The sequence below is a fragment of the Hylobates moloch genome, unplaced genomic scaffold (genome assembly GCF_009828535.3).
Source record: "Hylobates moloch isolate HMO894 unplaced genomic scaffold, HMol_V3 SCAFFOLD_5, whole genome shotgun sequence".
Classification (NCBI taxonomy): Eukaryota; Metazoa; Chordata; class Mammalia; order Primates; family Hylobatidae; genus Hylobates; species Hylobates moloch.
The window spans coordinates 145,054,479-145,078,448 of record NW_026652280.1 but is presented as its reverse complement, the minus strand read 5'-3'; the positions used below and the strand labels follow the sequence as shown (position 1 = coordinate 145,078,448).

The 23,970-nt window shown below is 35.8% G+C and overlaps 1 long non-coding RNA gene across 1 annotated transcript; it reads right to left on the bottom strand.

Annotated features, from left to right (window-relative positions):
- Positions 1 to 287: 287 nt before the first annotated feature.
- Positions 288 to 23,970, bottom strand: LOC131383633 (uncharacterized). The gene is made up of 3 exons (XR_009213796.1): positions 23,921 to 23,970; positions 3,815 to 4,011; positions 288 to 912 (listed from the first exon to the last, which is right to left on the bottom strand). It is a non-coding gene; the product is annotated as an uncharacterized LOC131383633 (long non-coding RNA).

The window sequence follows — 23,970 nt, the reverse complement described above, 5'->3', positions numbered from 1 at the left end:
GTATATTGTTTTTATATTTTAAAAACATAAATATAACAAAGTACAGTATCAGAGGCCCTTTATAGTCAGATTTAATGGTGCAAACACTGAGTTGCTATAATGCCAAAAATACAGTATAATATAAAGGTAACAATATAGAAAACCAGAGCAAAAAAGTACATTTTATGTGAAATATTTTGACTCACAGTATCCTGAAGAGGGCAAAAATAAATGCTAGACTGTAACCTTCACATACTAGTGTTTATAAACAAACCAACAGTAAGATCTGGGATTCACAAAGCCCATCTTGGTCCATTTATTTTCCATCAATGTGTCTGCCCTTTAAAGGATACATTGAAAAGAAGAGAGACATGCAATCAGTGAAGTTTTCAGGATTGATTTAGATAGAAACAAAATGAAGTGAACTCATATTTTCTAATTGTGAGCCACACCATATTGTATTCTAGTTTCTCTTGATGCATTGATTTTTATCCCTTGTTAGTATGGGATCCATTTCTAAAAAACAGTTTTGCAGCTACTTTTAAAGCCCAGAAATCCCACATCTCAATTTGCATCTGTTTTAGTGGCTTAAGAATATGCAGCAACTTTTAAGCACTGTTGAAATGAAGCTCATAAGAATGTAAAATGAACAATGAATGAGAAATCTGGGTAGTAAGAGTTTAAAATGTCAACAGATTAAGCCCTCCTTGGTTTCTAACGCTACATTTTCATATTTCTTTTTGAGAAGAAATCTACTTTTACTTTATTTGTTTCTCTTTTTTCATAAGATTTAAGAAATCCTCCCAAGATTTCCAAGCTCCTTTTGGGGGCTTTCCATAATGACAGCTGCAGGCTGTTGCTTCAGGTGACTGTGAAATCTTCTTCATAGAAGTCAGTTGAAATTATGTTCGTAGTAGTCATATTGAATTTACCCTGAAAAGAGAACAAATAAATATGTATAGGATCAATTTTTACATTCAATTGAATGTTTGCATTTTATTCAAATAATTAACATGAGGATGAAAATTATCTTGTGAGGCACGTTGTACACATTTCTAGAGCATGCATTACTTTACCGGAGTTAAAATATTACCATTATGCCTGATAGCACATGTGGAAGCAAATTCTAGGAATGAAGCATTTATAGTAAACATCCATATGTTTTAGTAAACACAATTGCAGGCTTTCCAGAGTAAGCAAATGTGTGAATTCTTTAAATGATACTAAAGAATTAAAATAGTCCCACTTTTCATATGCCAAAAGGCAAAAAAATAACACTATGTCACATACTTTGAGGTTGTAAGAAAATCATAATGATGAAAATAGTAACAAGCACTTATTTGGCTTTGATATGTATATTTCATATGTAACCATGATACTAAGCTTAAGATTGAAGCTCTATTTTCCTCTTATTTTATAGAAGCCTTGCCTTAGACAAGTAGGCAATTCAGCAATTTGGGGACGATAGATGTGGTAGAACTTAAGATGTAGTCTTAAAGAACTGGTCAATTATAATAATAGCTAACCCTCACATAGTATGTACCATGTTGAGGCACTGGGCACTTTCCTAAGTACTTTCCATATATTAACTCTTATAATCTACCTCATTTGGTTGATTCCATTATCGTCTTCATTTTACTGATGAGGAAACTGAGACACAGAGTGATAAAATAAGTTGCCAAAGGTCACACGGCTAGTAGAGAGCAGCAGAGATTCAAATGCAGACATTCTAGCTCTGCAGTCTGCTTAATGAGCCTTCGTCTTAGATGCAAGTTCTGCAGCTTAAATGGCTCAAAGCTGACCTGACTGATCTAATTAAATGATTCTGATAATTCTGATTCTCAAAGCCTTAACTTGTAAGTAGTCAAACAAATTAGATGTCACGTGAATCTTTTTGCTTTGCTTCCCTTTCTGCAGTACCTGTAGTACACTGGGATTTCTAGTGGCACTAACAGTGGTGGCACTGCACCCCTCTCTGATGTAGGGACTTCATTGTCCTGAGACCCTTCACATTTTCAGAACTTCATGATCACACGACTTTAGAGAAAAATTTTTAGCCTTTATTTTAAAAAGTTTTCTGGCCGGGCGCGGTGGCTCACGCTTGTAATCCCAGCACTTTGGGAGGCCGAGGCGGGCGGATCACGAGGTCAGGAGATCGAGACCACGGTGAAACCCCGTCTCTACTAAAAATACAAAAAATTAGCCGGGCGTGGTGGCGGGCGCCTGCAGTCCCAGCTACTCGGAGAGGCTGAGGCAGGAGAATGGCATGAACCCGGGAGGCGGAGCTTGCAGTGAGCCGAGATTGCGCCACTGCACTCCAGCCTGGGCGACAGAGCAAGACTCTGACTCAAAAAAAAAAAAAAAAAAAGTTTTCTTTGGGTGTAGCTGCCCCCTAGGTAAAGTATATACATTTATGATACCTGTTATGTTGTCATTTCAAAAGAGACATTGTTCGGGGGGAAAAGTGGCATATGAAAACATTACTATAAATAGTAATGCAAATACTTTCTATGAAAAAGTCATAGTAAGGATCTCTGATTAATCAAATAAAGGGAACCATACAGACTTGACTGCTTCCTAAATATCCTCCCAGAGTCCTTCAAGACAGCAGCATTCCCAGGCTACAAATCAGGAGGCTCAGGAATCAGGCAGCAATTCAGGAATATACCAGCAGGGCTCCAGCAATGCCTGTTCCAATCACATGACCAACACAGTTAGGACATGGACTATTTCCTAACCCTCAACCCGATAAGACCCAGGCTCGTGGAGCATCACAAAACCAACCAATTCTGGTGCTGTTGCACTTCATTTTACATAAGTGTGGCTACATTTATTCACAGTGGTGTGAAGAGAACCTCCTAAGTTTCTCGAAAGTCTTAGATGAAGTAAGGGCCAAAAGAAAGAAAATGGCCTTTTTAATATGAATGACCGGATGTCCTAAAACTTACCAACAGAGCCCAATCCTTTTGTCCCTGGGCTGGGTTTCACCTATAACTTTCAACTTATGATTTCAGAAATACATTTTACAACTAGCCTCACATCTCCTAGCAATGGTTCCTAACATAATTGCTTCTAAAAACCTCAACATTTATCTTTTTCATTGAAGTTCTGTAATACCTTGAGCACTTTTTAGACTTATTAAAATATGATACTAACTTTAGAAAATAACTACCCAATTTTTACCACAAAGAGCAATGTTTCACCAACAAATATGTGAGCCCCACATTAGAATAACACTAAGTGGCATATTGAATTCTATATCACTGTACAACTATTGACTCATGCACCAAGTTGAGTTAATAGTTTGTGCCCTGTTTAAAACCTTGCCCACGTTTTGGAGGCTTTCTAGTTAGTGAAACCACTGCTTAGAGATAAACATTGGGATTTCCTAGCAGCATCCCTTTCTACTCTTATACTGACATTATTGGCCAAGCCAGTTGTCAGGGCAGGAGGGGAAGAGGACGAGCACTGTATTTGACAATCCAGGGGAGCAGAGAATAAGAAGAAATAATGTTAGGCAAAAATCACGGTCCAGTTTCCTTTCCAAGAGGACTTAGGAGAGCTGTGGGAGTTAGAGGAAAAACTGGGCTTGGCAATAAGAGTCAAGGCAATCTGGAACACTCTTTGCCAACTTGGACCTTTCCCCTCATCTCTACCCTCCTGGTCCCATCTTGAAATTCATTGTTATATTGTAAGCGCCTAACACAAAGTGAAAGTATTGTGGAAATGTTAATAATAATGTCTTTATGTACTAGGACTCAGGGATAAACAATCTCTGTTTCCATTTCTTTGTTTTCTTTCCCTCCTTCTTTGCACTTTCCCAGACTGTCCTTACCTTGCCTGGCATTTTTTCACCTTAGTGCTGCATTTCTTCACAGATAGTTGTTCACAATCCTTCCATTCTTAGGGCAAATATGGTTCCCAGATTAGCATCACATTCCCCTTAGTACTTGATGTATTTTTTTTTCAGACAAGACTTCTGATCATCAAAAATAATCTTGCTATTGGGTAGTGTATTTGTCCATTCTTGTCCTGCTAATAAAGACATACCTGAGACTGGGTAATTTATAAAGAAAAAAAGGTTTAATGGACTCACCGTTTCACATGGCTGGTGAAGCCTGACAATCATGGCAGAAAGTGAAAGAGGAGCAAAGTCATGTCTAACATGGTGGCAGGCAAGGGAGGGTGTGCAGGGGAACTGCCCTTTATAAAACTGTCAGATCATGTGAGATTTATTCACTATCACAAGAACAGCACAGGAAAACCCACTCCCATGATTCAGTTACCTCACACCTGGTCCCACCCACAACATGTGGGGATTATGGGAGCTACATTTCAAGATGAGATTTGGGTGGGGACACAGCCAAACCACATCAGGTAATTTGTATGAAAATAAGCTGGCAGTTATCAGATAAATGCCACATCTGTCAAAATTAATTGTAGTCTCTTTTGCTTAAACAGGGAGAAAATAACATTTCAAGTCAGTGTATAACTAGGATATACTTACAGATTCATTTATCCTTAACCATTTATATCTCTAGAAGTAAATGGCTTTTACTCCACTTAAAAAGATAAATTCTTAATGCAAAGTTTCATCTTTGGTCATTAGCACAGTCTCTCATATAAAAGAAGTCTTTGTAATTAGTCTTATCGCATATAATGGAAAGACACTCTACTCTACAATTCATGTTTTTCTACACCAGATCAGTTCTTTATTCTTTACATCCAAAAGTGATACTTTTGATAACAAGGTTCAACCTGTCAGTCTCACTAAAATTATTCTATTAGCATTGACAAGAATGATTTTTGGGGGGGGGGCGGGGGACAAAGTCTGGCTCTGTCAGCAAGGCTGGAGTGAAGTGGCACCATCCCAGCTCACTGCAAACCCCTCCTGGACCCAAGCCATCCTCCCACCTCAGCCTCCCCAGGAACTGGGACTACAGGTGCATGCCACCATGCCTGGCTCATTTTTGTATTTTCCGTAGAGATGAGGTTTGACCATGTTGCCCAGTCTGTTCTTGTACTCCTGGGCTCAAGCAATCTACCCGCCTCCGTCTCCCAAAGTACTAGTATTACAGGCATGAGCCACTGTGTCCGGCCCAACAAGAATGATTTTTAGGCCGGGCGCGGTGGCTCACGCTTGTAATCCCAGCACTTTGGGAGGCCGAGGCAGGCGGATCACGAGGTCAGGAGATCGAGACCACGGTGAAACCCCGTCTCTACTAAAAATACAAAAAATTAGCCGGGCGTGGTGGCGGGCTCCTGTAGTCCCAGCTACTCGGAGAGGCTGAGGCAGGAGAATGGCGTGAACCCGGGAGGCGGAGCTTGCAGTGAGCCGAGATTGCGCCACTGCACTCCAGCCTGGGCGACAGAGCAAGACTCCGTCTCAAAAAAAAAAAAAAAGAATGATTTTTAAATCATCTATTATTTCAATCTTGCACCAAAAATACTGGCTAATATTGTTATTATCATCTTCTCATTGATATGTTTGTAAGGTACTTTAAATAGTCCCTGACTTGTCATAAAGTTCATTTATTCCATCACTACTACTATCATCTGATTCAAGCATCACAATAGACTAATAAATTAGAAAATATTATGATCCCAATTTACAAATGAAAAAATTGAGGCTATGAAGTTAGGTAACTTGTTAATGATTAAACAGCTAGTGATTGGGGCAGTCAAAACTTAATTGCAAACCTAGTTGACTCTAAATGAAGGAAATGGATGATTCCCCAAATTTTGAATGTCTTTCTACTATGCTGCCTGTACATCTGGTTAATTGCAGAAGAAAAAAAATTAAAACTTATCAGTAATGTGCCTCCTGACAATGAGGAAAAATTAGAAGAAACAAATATTTGAACGTATACCAATAGTTTTTCAATTATTTGATCATATTATAGCAAAGACTCCATAATCTACCTATTCTACTTGATCACTTCTTCCAGTGGAAAAGGAATTCAGTAATAATGATAAAGTGTCACTGCTTAAGCAAGTTGAGGAATGAAGGAAGGAAATTATGTAGACATCTGTTTTAGCAATGGGGGGATGGATAATTCATATTCAAATTTAGTACACTGGGATTCAATGCTTTGGGGATATTACAATCCAGAAATAATATTGGACCAAATATACATGGCTACACACTGTAAGCTTAGTTATACTTCCCATAAGAAAATAAAATGGTAATAATTAAGCTAAACTAAAATTAATTTATAATTAACAAGCAAGAATAACAGCAATTAAAATTCCTGGCCAACACAGACGTTTCCGTTTCACTAATAACAAATTGTCCTCCCCTAAAACTGAAGGAATATTGTCAAGCTTTGTCAAATACTTCTGGATGCGAAACTGAATTAGTCTTCAGTATGCTCTAGCAGCTTGTTAATTTGGGTATATAAATAACAAATGTTAATATCCTAGATTACTAGTAAAACAAAACAAAACCCTCTTAGTAGTTGGATGTGGTGGAGTGCCCCTGTAGTGCCATTTTCTAGGAAGACTGAGGCAGGGGAGGATCGCTTGAAGCCAGAAGTTCAAAGCTGTAATGCCCTATGATGGGTGCCTGTGAATAGCAACCACGCTCCAGCCTGGGCAACATACAAGACCCCATCTCTGAAGAAAAAAAAAAAAAAAAGTGAAATCTTAGTTATAGATAAAGATAAGAATAAGACAAGTCAATGGAATAAAACCCAACTTTTCCTTAAGAATAAAGGGGAACACCTGTACATTTGAATCAATTTGAGATTCTTCAGGGGATTGCTTAAAGCGCATTAACAGGCCACAGAACAAGTTTTGAGAATCACTGCTATAGAAAATATCATGCTCATCTCAAAGGGAATAAAATCTATCTTACCTCAAGTATGTTGTTTACGATCAAAATTGTTTTTAATTTCTCAGAACTTGCAGACTTTATGGGGAACTCAAAAAGATAACACCTCTTTCTTACTCTGAGAAAATCCTCCCTGCACTCCAACTTCTTTCTTTCAACTCTGCATTCCTCATTTGGTAAAATGTCATCACCATTTACACAGCTAGTTATGCACCAATCCTCTCTCTCTCTCTCTCTCTTTTAATCCCACATCTCACATCCAATTCATGAACAAACACTGTCACCTCTACCTACAAAAACACACCTCAAAGTCAGTCACTGGGAAGTTAGTCCACGTCCTGGTCTCCCCTGGGTTTCTGCAATGGCTACGTGATTGGGCTTTCTATTTCCTCTTGTGCTTCCCTCCCCTCACTACTCTGCAGTATAATCTTTCCAGCATGAAAATCAGATCACAACACTTTGATTGCCTCAGCTATCACTGGCTTCCCATGACACAGAAACTCAACATTCTTCCCAGCCTGTCCACTAACTGCCTCTCAGCCTCCTCTCCCTCCCGTTCTCTCCTCCCACCCTCGGTGGCAGTCACCTGGCCTTCTTTGCTCCTTGAGAACACGTCAGAAATGTTCCCACCTCAAGGATTTACGCTTGGAATTTTCTTTCCCTGGAATGCTTTCCCCAGGAATATATACATGGCAGCTTGCATCTTTGCTGCATTTATGTCTTGTTCTTATGCCAATTCCTCAGAGATCTCATCCCTAAACAGCATATCCAAAATGCACATTCTGTCACTCTGCATTCCTCTACCCTTTGTGTTTTTCTGCCTCACACTTATCACTGTGTAGCACTATATTATATGTTCAGTTGCTTATTGTTTATTGGCTGTCTTCACCACTGCAATGTAAGTTCTATGAGACAAGAACTTATTTATTTCTGAATCCCCCAGTCCCTATCAGAACTCCTAGTATAGAGATCGTGTTCATAAATATTTCTTAAGTGAATGCATGTCTACATTTGCATCTACACTTAGGTCGTCATTGGGATCCATGTAGAGGACTGCCTAATGCTACAACCAGGTGGTCAGTTACTGGAGGGTATCTCTAGAATTCTTCTTACTCATTCGAAGTACACTTGATGCTTTCGTAGGCATCCTAAGACTCAGTGACAGTATTCTGGTTTAGGCAAAAGCAGAAGAATGACAGGGTTGATTTCAATTTCTCCCACTCACAGCTGGCTGAACATTTAACATTCCATATTTAATCTCTTGTTCCTAAAAAAGAGTTATCTTCTCACAGTCTTCCCACCCTAGTCCCACTTTCAGAGAGATCTGAACCTTCAACCAAAGTGCCTGCTATTCATAATCCTACAACTATTGTAACCACACTCCGCCTCCTAATTTTGCACTCCCAGGGAAAAGAAAAAATGTTTAAGAGCCCAAAACTTTAACAAGCCTCTCCCTTTATTTCATACAACAGACTTTCTAGTTAGAAGGATTGCAAATTGGAACCTAATTATATTTTAAATGAACCAAATATATTGCAATAAGGGGAAAATTATTTAGAAGATAAATCCAGGCAACGTCATGAAAATCTAATCACAATAAGAACTCTTTTAACTTTTCAAAATAGAAGAAGTCGAATTTTTTTAGAAGCCATAACTCAGCTATAATTTTAGTGAACATAGTGAATAATTAACATCAGACTATGATGTCATAATTGTTGGAAACATGATGTAGAAAAAAAGGATATTTTGTATTTTTTATATTAGTGACAAAAATAATAATTATAATACTATGTGACAGGCAATGTTACAAGCACTTTATAGGTAGAAATTGCTGCCTTCAACCCTAATCCAAGCAACATAAAATCTTACCTGGATTATTATAGTACTTCCTACCTGGTCTATCTGTTTCTGCCCTTCACCCCTTACAACCTATTTTCAGTACAGCTGCTCAATTATGGTTAAGAAGATAGGATGTGCCCTATCATTTTCTTGATCAACACCTTTGGTTAGCTTTCCCTCTGTCTTACAGTAAACTGCAGAGATCTAACCATGTCCTACCAGGTCCTCCATAAAGAAGCCCCAATGACCTCTCTCATAACACCTCCGACTTGCTCACACTGGTTTGCCTGCTGTTCTTTATATCTTCCAGGCAGGCACAGTTCTGCTGGGCCTTTGCACCTGATTGTTTTTTTTTTTTTAGACGGAGTGTCGCTCTTTCGCCCAGGCTGTAGTGCAATGGCGCAATCTTGGCTCACCACAGCCTCCACCTCCCAGGTTCAGGAGAGTCCCCTGCCTCAGCCTCCTCCCAAGTAGCTGGGATTATAGGTGCCCCCCACCACGCCCGGCTAATTTTTGTATTTTTAGTAGAGATGGAGTTTCGCCATGTTAGCCAGGCAGGTCTTGGACTCCTGACCTCAGGTAACCCACCTGCCTCAGCCTCCCAAAGTGCTGGGATTACGTGGGTGAGGCACCGCGCCTGGCCTGCACCTGATATTTCCTCTAGCTGCAACTCTTCCATCAGATGTTTTCATGACTTCTTTCTTTCTTCCTTCACCCTCTCCTCAGATGTTGTCTTCTCAATGAAGCTTCTCTGACTACAAAATTTAAAATTGTAGCCCCCACCCCAACAGTCTTCTTTCCTCCATTTTCTTCCATAATAACACTTATCACCATCTGATAGATTATATATATTTACTCACTAATTTGTTTATTCCTAGATTCCACCTCATTAGAATACAAGCTTCACGGAAGGCATTTTGACTGTTTTGTTCACTGTTGCAATCCTAGTCCTGAGACCATTGCCTGGTACATAAAAGCTGATAAATGTTTATTAAACAAGATACCAATCAAACAGTCAGATAACATTACATATCATCAGAATGACTAAAATCAAAAACACTGTCAACACCCAGTACTGGTGAGAATGTGGAGCAACAGGAACTCTCATTCACAGCTATGGGAATGCAAACAGTACAGCCACTTTGGAAGACACTTCGGCACTTTCTTACAAAGCTACACATAATCCTACCATATGATCCAACACTCCGAGAAATTTGCCCAAATGAGTTGAAAACTTATGTCCACACAAAACCCTGCACATAAATGTTTATAGTGGCTTTATTCATAATTGCTAAAAATTGGATGCAACCAAGATGTCCTTCAATAGGTGAGTGGACAAACTGTAGTACATCTATGCAATGGAATACTATTCAGTGATAAAAAGAAATGAGCTAACAAGCCATGAAAAGACATAGAGGAAACTTAAAATATATATATATATAGATATATATATATATGCACACGTATGTATATATACACACACACACATATATATATATTGCTAAGTGAAAAAAAAAAGCCAGTCTGAAGAGGCTAAAAACTATATGATTCCACCTATGTGACATGTTGAAAAAGATAAAATTATGGAGAGAGTAAAAACATCAGTGGTTGCCAGGAGTTTGGAGGGGAAGAGAAAGGGATGAATAGATGGAGCACAGAGGACTTTTAGGCAGTGAAACTATTCTGTGTGATAATATACTAGGGAATACATGACATTGTCCATTTGTCAAAACCATAGAACTGTACAACACAAAAGATGAACATTAATGTGAACTATGGACTTCAGTCAACAATAATGTATCAATATTGGTTTGTCAATTTTAATAAATGTGCCATACTAGATGTTAATAATGAGAGAAATTACATTTCTGTTTGGGGCAGGTGGGTGTAACATAAAAACTGTACTTTGGAAGCAAATTTTCTGTAATTTACAATTGCTCAAAAAAGTAATCTATTAATTTAAATAAGTAAATATATTTAGCTACTAATTTGGTACTAGCTAAAATATTAGCCTTTTAATCCCATAAAAGCACTTTGATGTAATTTCTATCATTAGCTTCATTTTGAAGATGGGGAAACTGACCCATCCATGTTTGGTGACTTTACTAAGCTCACACAGCTACTACTTGAGAGCTGCAGGTGTGGAACCCAGAATGGATCATCTCCAGAAGCGGCACTCCCAATTATTATGCCATGTTACACACTATAAAGACATTAAATGTACAAGGGATATAGCTTGGTAAAAGAAGAGCTTCTGATGGGGCACAGTGACTCATGCCTGTAATCCCAGCACTCTGGGAGACCAAGGCAGGCAGATCACCTGAGGTCAGGAGTTCGAGACCTGCCTGGCCAACATGGGGAAACCTTGTCTCTACTAAACATACAAAAATTAGCCAGGTATGGTGGCGCATGCCTGTAATCCCAGCTACTTGGGAGGCTGAGGCAGGAGAATCGCTTGAACCTAGGAGCAGAGGTTGCAGTGAGCAGAGATCGGGCCACTGCATGCCACCCTGGACAGAGCAAGACTCTGTCTTCAAAAAATAAAATAATAAAATAAAATAAAAGTAAGAAGAGAGCTTCTTTTTATGATATATGGTGAGAGAGTGAATGCATCTATATGAGTAGTTGTGCTAAAAAGAAAATTACCATTCAAGAACGAAGTTTGACATTCCCAGGGTTTTGTTTGTTGTCATTGTTTACTATTTTTGTTTTTGCTTTGAGAACAACTTAAATACATGGTCTTTTGGTGACAAACATGAACTTTTAAAAATGCGGCACAGATTTCAATATGGATAGGTACAAAAGCATATCTTTTTTATTTCGCTTTTTAGTCTATTTGTAAGTCTAATGTATGTCTGCTGTAGAGGGAAGAATTGATTGTCTAATTTCTGTAAAGGATTTTAAAATATACCTGAAGTGCCATTTATGTAAAATTAGAGATATGGCAGGACAAGCCATTGAGTGTGAAACAGAAAATTCCAGTCAACTGATGAGCCCCCCAGGCACAACGCAGAGGGCTTTATAATTTTCTTCTTTAAAGTAGTTTCTAGGTATTCCATTATCATGACAATCTTTCCAAGTCTGGATCCTCAGAGTGACCTTTTCCCTGCACTACCCAAAATAGAAATTTCAGTTCATCCCTGCCTGCCTGTGGCAGGAATAAAGCAAACCCAATATTCAGCCTCTTCCCAGATTACACAGTCCATAATATAATATCATCATAACTTCTTTCCAAAGCAGAATATTCATCCAATTAAACTTGAATTTTTTAAGAATGCTCACAATAAAAAGGATAATTGCATGGTTGTCAAAAATTACGACTAACAAGGTACAGTAGAGCCTCATAAAATAATTCTTATAAAAAGATTAACATTTACCATGTACTACTAATGAAACATAATTGTAAGAGATTTAAAAATAAATAACTGGAAAAATAATAAACATTCATCGCATGTAAAATATACAACCAAAATGAACTTTAAAATGGTAGAAAAATACATTGACACAATCAATTTGCTTATTCAACATAGGGATATGGCCTACTATACAGAAATTAGTTTCTTTAAATACTTGTTTTAAAAAAAGAGATGTTTTTCTTTGGACTCTGTTGTGTCATGAGGTTATTCTATAAACAGGTTTCTATCGTAGACCCTCACTAAAAGTCAAAACCTTTAAGATACAGTCCTCACAAAAAAAAAAAAAAAAAGTCAGGGAAAACCTTTCACACATACAGAAATGGAGAAAATTGCTAAAGAAAGGAAAAAAGTCCGCTTGACAGATAAGCAATAGCTCTGCTTACACAGTGATTTATGGTAATATCAGAAAGCTTTTGATAGAATTTCACACATATTTCAGGGTAGGACATTGGAAAAGGTTAAAAAAAACTCAAAGAGATAGGGGAAATTAAACTATTTATAGAAGAGGAAGTATTTTGTAAAAGAAAATGTGGCAATTGGTTTTGATAGTCATAACAATTTACGTAATTTCGATGTTCGTTGGGGACTTGCTGTCTGAAAAAGTGGCAAGCTAACATTTTCTCCGTTACTATAAAAAGTCATTTTTGAGAACAATAAACATGAGAAGGTTTACAATATATCTATATTTTGTATGTCTGTGTGTGTGTGTGTGTGTGTGTGTGTGTGTTATACGCTATATACATAGTAAGACATCTGGTAAATGTTTGTGAGCCAAATAAATTTCTATCATTTGTTTAGTTTAGATCTTTTAAACTCTTATTTTTATTTTATTTGATAGCAAATCAATTTTCCAATAAAATAATTTTGTCTTTGGGGTATTATAATGAAAAAGCAATTTAAAATATATTTCTATAACTACTGAAAAGTACTTTCACACTAGATATGCAGCAAATAAATGAAGAAATATTCACACGAGTTGCACTTCCTTTCTTGTTATCAAAAAAACAATGAGCCTTAATTTACATATTTCTCCATCAACCCCTTAAGCCCTTATTAAGGTCAAAGCTCGAATATAATATATTTGTTATTCTACAGAATTTTATATTTTGAATTTTAAAGTACTATTTAGTGCTCTGATTTAACTTTTTATATTAAAAAATATATAAATGATATCAATGAAGACTTTTTAAATAAATTTCCTTATATTCTTCAGTAACCATTTTAAATAAACTGTCCCTGCTTTCTTCTGAACTTCAATACATCTTTGGCCCGTCATTGTCATTCTTAATCATTGATGTCTCAATTCAATCTCTGACAACAACCACTACGAAGCTCTTCATTTCAGGAAACTGAAAACATTTTGTCATACAAAAAGAGCATATTATGGGAACTCTAGTTACTTGTTTTTAAAGAAGACTGACAGGAAAATTTGGATAAAGAAATGCAAGTCTGTCTCTGCTCTCCCTAACAAATCTCACTTGAGGCAGAGCTTTAATAGGTAGTTCTGGAAACTTCTTAAACAATATATATATATATCTCTGACCTGGATGGTCAACGCTTTCAAGCTGGCCAATGCTTTTCAATAAAGATAATATCAGAATCTGAAGGAACTGGTTTGAGTTTCTAAAGTATTTTGAGGAAATATTTTGTGAGAATGGGAAGCATATTTTAATGCCATTCACATGTTTTCCTGATAACGAAAGCTGATCTGCAAGGGCGTTGAAAGCATTACAGGCTAATTTCATTGTAATGTCGGGGTCTGAGAGGGAGGTGAGGAGAACCAGGAGTTGGGTGGGGGTTCAAGAGCATCGAGGTGAACACAGTTGACCCATTGGAAAATCACTAAGTGCTGGAACCGACTCTAGAAGGTTCATGTTTTGAGCCTTTATGGCAATTGTGCAGCTCTCTTGAAAATTTACACTGTCATTTTATTTATAGCAGATGTCTCTTAAAGCAAACATTTTTACTTCATACAATACAAATATTACGGAAAATTGCAAACGTAATGTGGAGTTTTGGTCGTGCTGTAGAAAGCTACAGTATTTTCTATAATGGATTATGAGCAAGAGAAAAAAACTGATACTGATCTAAGGCTGAAGGATAAGAGGTAATCAAAACAAGACTTCTGCAGATACTTTTATGAAACTTGTTTTCAAAGAAAAGGCAAAAGTTGAAACTGTGGATTAAACCAACTAAATTAAACTGTCATGTATTCAAAATACATTTGGCACTTTAGAATAAAATGACCAGAAGCCAGTGTGAGGCAATTCCACTGTCTGAGCTATTCAGACAAAATAGTGTTTATTTGGATTTTCCTAAACAAAACTTGCATTCGATTCTTGCGCACACCCAGTGGGGAAAAAAACCTAAATATATATTTTATTTTTCTACCGGTTCTGAATTGTAGTTCTCTTGTGAACTAATTGTGAGTATAGTGACTTAAATGTATGTTCTGTGGCTGCTCAGCAATTGCTCAACTGCCTGATGGAAAAGTTTTAGCATCTGAAATTTAGCTCTTAATATAAAATAATATAAAAATATAATGTGCAATTAAAGGAGAAAGTAAATTGTTTGGAAACAGAATTCAAAAATAGAAAATTATATAAACTTTGGAAATTAAAATCCATATAAGTAAAACCTGTATTTCTGAGAATTCGCTATTTCTTATGCATGATTTATAACGATACACATTTCAAAAAGGAAGTCATTAAAATAATGTGACTGTTATGTTTTCACAGGCCTTTTTGAGAGTTTAACCAGTACAACAGAATAATCTCCCTGGACTCTAAAAACACAAATCCGTGACAAGGACATAAGATTGATGGAATTTGTAATCATATATTTTTACTTATGTAATAAATTTGTAATTTCAAGGACATTATTCAAAATGACCACACTGCATTACAATGTGTGGATTCCTACGCTGTTTTGCATTAATGTCTGCAGAAAAATTTTACACTCTTAATCTGCCGTTGGTGCTTCAGTGGGTTGCTTACCATTATAATTCTGGTCACAGATGAGGGTTAAAATGTCTCTAACCTTTACAAATGTATTATGTGGCACCACTGACATAGCTTTTATTGCAGATAAAATCTATGACAAATTTTCTGTATGACAAAAGAAGAACATGATTTCATATTAAATTCTGATGATAGAGACATACTTTTCTGCTTGTACTTCTGAAATGTTTTGGATATAGTAACAATGGACAACACTTCCTCTTCGATTACATCAATACAGTCTCAAAATCCACTTCATTTTTATGAGTCCAGAGCTTCAGTAAATATTTCTTAAGCAGAACTAAAAAACAGTGTGAAAAATGTTCAGAATTCAGCTCACTTCTAACCTTGCTGATCAAAACAGACAAAACATTCAGCTGGTTCAACATAATGAGAAGCAGAAAGAGGAAGCCACAAAAGAGCCTGGAAATTGAGTGTTGCCATGAAGGTGTATAAGAGCTCGAGCAAAAGTTTCTCAAATATAAGCATCAAGGTAATAGTAGGTCCCTCTGACAGTCATTTAAAAGAAAGAATAATGCCTATTATAGTAACTTTAAGGAGTTATAAAAGCACTTGAGTTTTCAGGGAGTCATAGACTTGTGAAATGTTTCTGACATTCCATCAAAAAATTGGTGTTGTGACATCATTATAATACATAATCATACAGTCAAGGAATGATTAGAAGTAAATCCTTAATAGCATTTTTTAAAACAAATTCCACATTGCATTCCAGACATCTTCTTTCTTCCTTCTTCCCTTAGATGGAATGATCAAGAGAAAGGTGGATAGAGTTGTCTCCTGATGCCTTTTCTGGACAATTTCTTAACAAATGATCTATTCTTTTGGTCCGCATTTTTTTTTCATGTTTTGTGATTGTCAAGAACCTTACATAAATCCATGTCTGATGATACAAACTGTCTAATATTGTACTGAACACCTCTTCAAAATTACCTATTCAGGGGAAAGTATCCCTTTAAACTGCCAGGATGCCTCACAGCTATCAAGGGCTGTGTGGACTGTGTTTAAGATTCTTGGGACTTAAAGTATAATAATAATAATAATAATAAAGACTCAAAATAAAAATAAAAACTTTTTAACAGAAAAAAAAAGATTCTTGGGGATCTGCCGAAGTTGAGTCTTCATTTATTGCTTTCTCTACATGCCACTAGGGACTTCCCCAGACTATTTGAGGAATAGGCCTTTAATTGCAAGATTACCTGAAACCAGACCCAACAAGCTTGGAGTAGCAAACAGTCAAATTGCAACCTCCTACAAAAAAAAAAAAAAAAAAAAAAGTGACATGTGGCCTTAATTTTATTTCATTTATTTATTCTTTCAATTTATTTTTAAAAATTCTTGCCCATTGCTTCAGCCTTTGGGCCCATGTGCATAATAAAAAACATTGCTGGGAATAAATAATACGTATTAACTGTGTCTATTAGGATTCCCCCCTAAAAAGTCCATCAAAATGATTTATTTTATAGTAAGGAGTCTCAATTGCAAGCCTATTAGTAAAATAATTCTATTAAATTGTATGATATTTCTAACATCAATTAATTACATTTATATCTCGCTCTATAGTGTAATGACTTATAATATTAATTGTGATTTTAATTTAGAAAGAGAACTTGTAAAGTTTGCCTCGAGTTTTGGTGTTTAATGATTTTTCCACATTTAGACTGTGTCTACAAATTGAGACTTTTCCATTTTTCTAGTTAAATAACTGGTCATTTCAAACCTTCGTGTTGATTATTTTTCTCCACTGAATTGACCAATTTAATTTTCTCTGGGGCAATAAAGAAACACAGTATAATAGACAAACTAAAAGTGGCTACAAAATAGTGTTTCACTTTGGCTATGTACTGTTCACTTTTGGCCATATGACCAGAATTTTATTTTCACAAATATTAGAATCGGAGTTTCCAGTGGCTGAAGCCAGAGAAGTCCAAGAATCTGATTTGAAAATAGAGTATTGTCATGCCTGACATTAGTTAATAAAACCAACTAAGATGTCTATGCTGGATCAGCAATAAGTTGATTCTTTCCCACAATCAACAACAAGTTTTACATTCGGTCATTGCACCCCAGAAAGCAAACTGGCTGCAAGGTGACCTTGGCCTGGATCTCAGCGCCTCCATAGGCAAGTCACATACTTCTTTGTAACTCCATTTCCTCATCCATAAGACAAAGATTGATGGTGAAATGAGGTAGTAGATATAAAGTGCTTAGAACAGAATCTTTCTCAAGTAATCTATAAATGTTTGCTATTATTATTATTGTCATTCAACCTAATGTTGATATTCAAATTTTTCCCTTTTAACATGTTATGCCACTTGCCTGAAATAACCTTCTCTTTCTGTCTTGCCTTTGTAAATTCAATACTTTCTTCATAGTTCAGCTGAACACCAGCCCAAGGTGATTTCTCTTTTCTCTCAACTCATATTGACCTTTTACCCCAAATCACAGTTTAAGACGTGTATATTCTCCAAAGATTTCTTACTTCCACACACAAAAAAAGTACAAGTTGCTGGAAGAAGGGGACAGCTTGCTACATTTCTTGTGCCTAGATTTGGCATGTGATGCATGCTGTATCCATGTCACAATTAACGCACAGAATCCAAAGAGTTAACGAACCATAGCTTATGACATCCTTTATTTTTCCTGGTCAAGTTAGAGAACCACATTGTTTCAACAGAAACCTACTTTGTTTTTTTGAATTTGTTTGTTTTTTTGTTATTTTTTCTTAAACACAACAATTGATGTTCCTTTAATGGTGACTTTATATAATTCTGCCTTTGGATTACAAAATGCATTTTTACACACTAAAATTCTTTGGATTGAGTCCAACAAGCTCCAGGATTCTATAGTGTTTTCCTCTCTACTGCAGCCTTTCCAAAACAGGTTTTATATCTTAATGTCACATTGCAGAATATACATATAGATTCTTGAAAATGTCAGGTTCCTTCAATTCCCTGAAGCCAAAACAAATTTGTCTACTATTATTGGCACAATTAAGAGTTACAATTACTAGGCATGATGTTTATATACATGCAAATCTTACTGTTAACAATGGGAATTTCAAATATTTAATATTTGTATATGGATTTCATTTGAGCTCATTAAGTGGCTTGGAAAAAGAGAAGTAGTTGTCTGAATTATTACATGTCTAGAAAATGATATTTAAATTTTTTAATTGCCTCATATTAGTAAAAAAAATCTGTTTGCATATTAAAATGAAACCTCAAAGAGTCTGATTTCATTGCTTATTTCATTTTGTTACTTTGCTAAAAACATAGCTCTCACCTAGTTATCATTCATTTCTTCACATCATAAACCAGAGTCCTTTAATTCTTTCTGTGTCATAAAAGATTCAATAAATTCTGATTTGCATTTCAAATTCAGCTCCTTTTTCAGAAGGACATCAGATTCAATGACAATTACATCACTAATCTCTTTAGCACTAACAGTGGGAAGCCAAGCTCAAGCTCCTTCTGACTGAAGTCCTAAAGATGGGAGGTCGTGTAATATTCCTTCTCAGCAAGAGTGAATTTTTATTTTGGTAAAATCTTCATTTTATTTTCATTAACGAATATGTGCTCATTTAACTCATTTGCTTTGGTTAAGCATTTCATACTATTTGTCTCTTTCTCCTTTCATTAAGAAATGAGCATCTTATTATTTTTGCTAAAAAAAGAGGAAACTTACAGTGTTGATTAAGCACAGTAATCTGTTGTTCTTGTTATTGGTGTTATTTTGGAAATATTAAGGAAATTATATTCATATAATTTGGGGAGGTATTTTTCCATTTTGTTATTGTTTAACCAATTGTAATGACCAAAAATGTAAGCACTCATGTATGTATATGTATGGGTGTGTATATGTATGTGTGTGTAAATAACATCTACAAATATTTGGACGCCTAGTGTCAGAGACAAAGATAAATCTACCTCTTGAATAAATGTATTGTGAATTAATTATTGCTCTTCTAGATTCTATATACAATTTCCTCTATCTTCAAAGACTTGTCACAATTTGAGCCAATAATACTGCACAAATTACACACAGTTGAAGCAACTATATTTCTGGTACTTTATAAATGTTGCTAAATCCATAAAGGAAGGAACAATATAAAGTAAATAAACATTGAAGTAATTATAACAATTTAGTACAGACTAAATTTAATGAAGTAATTATCAAATATTCTGATATGCACATAACATGGGCAATGAATAGAAACTAAAAAGAATTTTTGAAAAGAATATCAACTTCCAAACTATTTTGCTATGTCATACTGAATTAAAATAATTTTCTTTTATTTGTACAGTGGAGATTTTAATGTATAAAATTTTCTGGCTTTTAGTATATCAACTTATTTTAAATCCTAATTATTTTACTTATATCACAATTTTAAGCTGTATGTTATTCAGATAATAGCTACGAACCAATAACTGTTTTTAAGTTATTTTTTATGAGTAAGACATTTTTGCATTAAAAGTACATTTTAGAAAGCATCGGGGTAATGATGGGTGACAAAGTACAAAACCACAAAAACCAAAAGAATACATGTTATTTCTGTATTTTTTACATTAACAGATCTGTTTTGACTACACTGAACCTAGTTCAGTCAGCGATCTATTATAAGCATATATCTTCTCAAGTACAAGACAGGTACTGAATGAACACTCGTTAAATTAAATTAAGGAGAAAAAGAGTCAATAAGTGGTTCAACTTGTAGTGACCAAGAAATTCCGTAACTATGACAGGATAAGCTGGTCAATTAACCAGACGAATTGTTTGATTCCATCATTATTTTTTAATTCAAACAAAATGGAGTTATATAATATAATGGAGTTATAATGGAAAATTTTAGAAAACTTAGTATCAAAAATACATTGAAATATAAAATAAAATCTACAACAAAATATGGATATATTTCCAGGTTAATTTAGTGAAAATTAATTTCCAGGTTAAGTTAGTGCAAAATGCCTAGTCAAGTTAAGGACTTGGAAGTATGTGTGGGCCAAAGCATTCAAATTCATTTAAGGCATATACATGTTGTACAGGGGAGCCTTCAGAATGAAGCCTTCCTAGGTGGAAAGAAGGAAGAAAGAAGTGAAGAAAGGAATTTAAAAATCGATTAAACAAATAAATAAGTATTCATTTGTCAAAAATAATGTGTTGGCTGAGCTTCGTGGCTCACGTCTGTAATCGAAGCATTTCGGGAGGCTGAGGCAAGTGGATCGTTTGAGCTCAGGAGTCTGAGACCAGTCTAGGCAACATGGTGAAACCTCATCTCTACTAAAAATACAAAAATTAGCCAGCCATCGTGGCCCATGCCTGTGGTCCCAGCTACTCACGAGGCTGAGGTGGAAGGATTGCTTGAACCCAAGAGGCAGAGGTTACAGTGAGCCAAGATGGCAGCACTGCACTCCAGCCTGGGTGACCCTGTCTCAAAAAAACAAAAACAAAAGTGTGTTGATACTTACCATGTAATAAATAGTAACTTTTCAAGTGTAGGTTAGGTAAATATTTCTTTTGTCTCTCCCCTTTCCTTGCTAAATCCATTACTTTGCACATTTTTTGAGAGAATAAAATATGAATTTTTTAGTTACTATCTTGGTCTATTACTGCATAATAAAATAAATTTTTCTTAGTTTGTAAAAACTGAATCATGTGAATTATCCATATAACTTTATATATACAGTATGTGTGCACATATATACACATATTTAAAGGTTTGTTAATTCTGGGAAACAGTATAAAAATGAACTTGTGTGCTAAACTGAAACTAACATTTTTATTTTCTATAATCTGATTATAGAAAAAAGTATCAGTAATGGGCTTATAGTACATAAATTATTGTCTGGGTTTTAATTGCACTCACAAAGCTACATCTCCTGAAACCACAATTGCTAAATGGAAAAAAAAAGATATCTATACTATTATCCAAACAATGCCCATTTACACAGATATTAAGAAACAGTTGTTTGTTATCTTCCAATCAAACATATCTAAATGTTTTGTGTCATAACAACCAAACAACTGATGATTCACTAAAGTCTCTAGCAGGATGTTTGTGCATTATGTAGACATAACCAATGAATTACTGTACTTTTGAAAAGCCTGGATAAATTCTCGGAAGTTGTTTATATGCGCAAAGACAATGCAATTGTATATGACCTTGTTATTACATGTGAAGAATGTTAAGTCTAGGAGAGATGAAACGTTTTCTGATTTTCAGGAGACAAATGTATAAATACATTTTTGTTCAAAATGGTCTCCTTTTTTTCTATATACATAGTCACTGAGAAAGACCAGAAAATGTCTTCTAGTGGAAAAATAGACCAATGGGAGGACATAGTTGGCAAGCAAGAGAGGAGATGGTTGACGGGGCATAAACAGAAAAGATCCCAGAGGCAAAAATTGTATGGGAACAGCTAGTCATGGTTGAAGGGGCATGTGGGGAGTATACAAACTTGGAGAAGACAAAATTGTGCTGAAACTGACCACTTCTAGTTCCCAAATCTAAAATCCACACATTCACCTGTCCTGATGCCCTGGAATTTCAATACTCTAGACATAGCTGTTACCATGCTGCTTTAAAAAAGTGCAGCGAGGTAATGCAGAGTGTGAGTTATCATTCACTGAATTAATCAAAAGCTTTTTCCTAAATAACTGCCATTAAGAGTTTAAGAAAACATCATTTCAGATGCACATGTTAGGTGGAAGCTAAAATGAAAAGGTAAGGTTTTGAATAAGATACTGCAGGATTAAAAAACTATTTTAATACAACTTCAGTTATTCACCCTGTAATTTTTATACATGTGTAGATTTCCACAGAAAAATAAATAACTAGAGAAAAAGAAACGCCTTAGTTGTGTCTTTAAGATAATTTAAGAAATTAGATTCAGAAATAGATTTGTATACACAGACCATCCTGGCAATTCCTGTTTTTTCAAGGAAGAGTGTTGCCATTATATATGTCACTGTCCACATTGTCTGTTTCACTCTGAAGAAATCTTTTAAAAGCCAGCGTTGCTGCAAATCCTGCCACAAATAACCATTAAGCTTTTTTTCAAAAGTATTGCCATTGATTTGCACTTACCAAAGTCTCTTATATATCTCATGGGTAAGGCCTTTAATTGGTTGCAAATAATAAAGAAACACATTGGAAATACAAATAAAATAAAATATGACAAAGTTCTATTAGGCTGCCCATAACCCTCAGCAGCTTTCTCTAAAACAACAACAAAAACAGCAAAAAACAACACTTAAGCTTTTCCCTTATTGTCTTAAAATCATATTTTCGTAATTATACACCTAGAGGAATTAGTAGAGTAGACAACGGAAGGCCTTAAATAACCCAGAGAGCAGAAAATGCATGGAAACATTCTTGAAAACACTAGAAAATATTCTGAGAGGTGTGGTTTATTATAGTGCTCAATAGTATTAAAATAAATAACTTAGTTGTAAAAATAAAAATAATACCGAACATACTGAACTGATTTTAGAAAAACAGTTTCAAATGATTTTAGCCAGGGACTTCTCTGACATTCAACTAAATTTGATAGACTTGGCTTTTTGTTTCTTTTGCCTTTCATACCCCAAGGCCAATGCTTAAAATAACTCCAGATTCAGGTCTTCTATATCATCCTCATCTGTGTTCCCCAGGATATTTCTTCTAGCCCTTTTCCTGCCTACATTTCTCATCCATCAAAAGAACTATCCATTTCGTTTTTCATTTGCACTACATTCTCACCATGCTATCCTTGAAACCCATTCTATGGGACCACGTTCTATATGAAAGTGCTATAATTAGATCCTTCTGGGTCATTTGGTAATGAACCCATCTGGATTTCATCCAACATACACTAGTTTTATACCAAATCTGACCTATTATGGCTAGAATTACATTAAGGTTCCATTCTAAGTCCTTTCTTATTAAAACTGTGAGCTGTCATCCTGGAATTTTAAGCAACAAACTATGAAAACTAAGCTTACATAAGGATAATTAAGTTAAAGTACACAATTCTAGGTGTGACTTTCTGAAGAGTGAGCCAGAGACAAAGACAAATAGCCAGATTTTGGACCTCCTGCTAATTAGAATGGTGGCTCTCAAACTATTTTAACCAATATCCATTTAAACATGGCAAATAACCCTAAAAAACACTTGGACTATTCTCAATTTTCATTGGAAATATTATTTCATAGTAGCAATGAAAGGTCACTCACTGTACAAATAAATTTGGAGGAGGAGGTTAGAGATAGATGATATAGATGATGCGCATATGATTCACAACACACATCTGAGACACACTAATGATAAGATTAGAGGGCGGGCCAGGCACGGTGGTATACACCTGTAATCCCAACACTAGCGAGGCTGGAGCAGAGGGTCGCTTGAGCCCAAGTGTTTGAGACCAGCCTAGGCAACATAGCGAGACCTCCATCTCCACAAAAAAACAAAAACAAATTTTGTTTTGAATTAGCTGAATGTTCTGGCACACACTGGTAATCCCAGCTACCTGGGAGGCTGAGGTGAAATGATCACTTGAGTCCAGTAAGTTGATTGTGCAGTGATCTATGATTGTGCTGCTGCATCCAGCCTGAGTGACAGAGGGAGACACTGTCTTAAAAAAAAAAAGGATTTAAAGACAAAATTAGTGGTAAAATTAAGCATTGGTACCCACTATAGAGTTAAACAACAGAAGACAAAATGCATTATGGTGAGACTAAATGAGAAGAAAATTATAAATAAAAGCCAAGGACAGTAACAATTGAAAATCAGCAGCAGCATAAGAAAAGTTTCACAACATTCTAGCAGCTCTCCTGGGGATGGTGGAAGTGCCACTCACATCTGCAAGCTTCTCAGCATCACCAAGCATCCTGTGGAAGAAAGTATAAA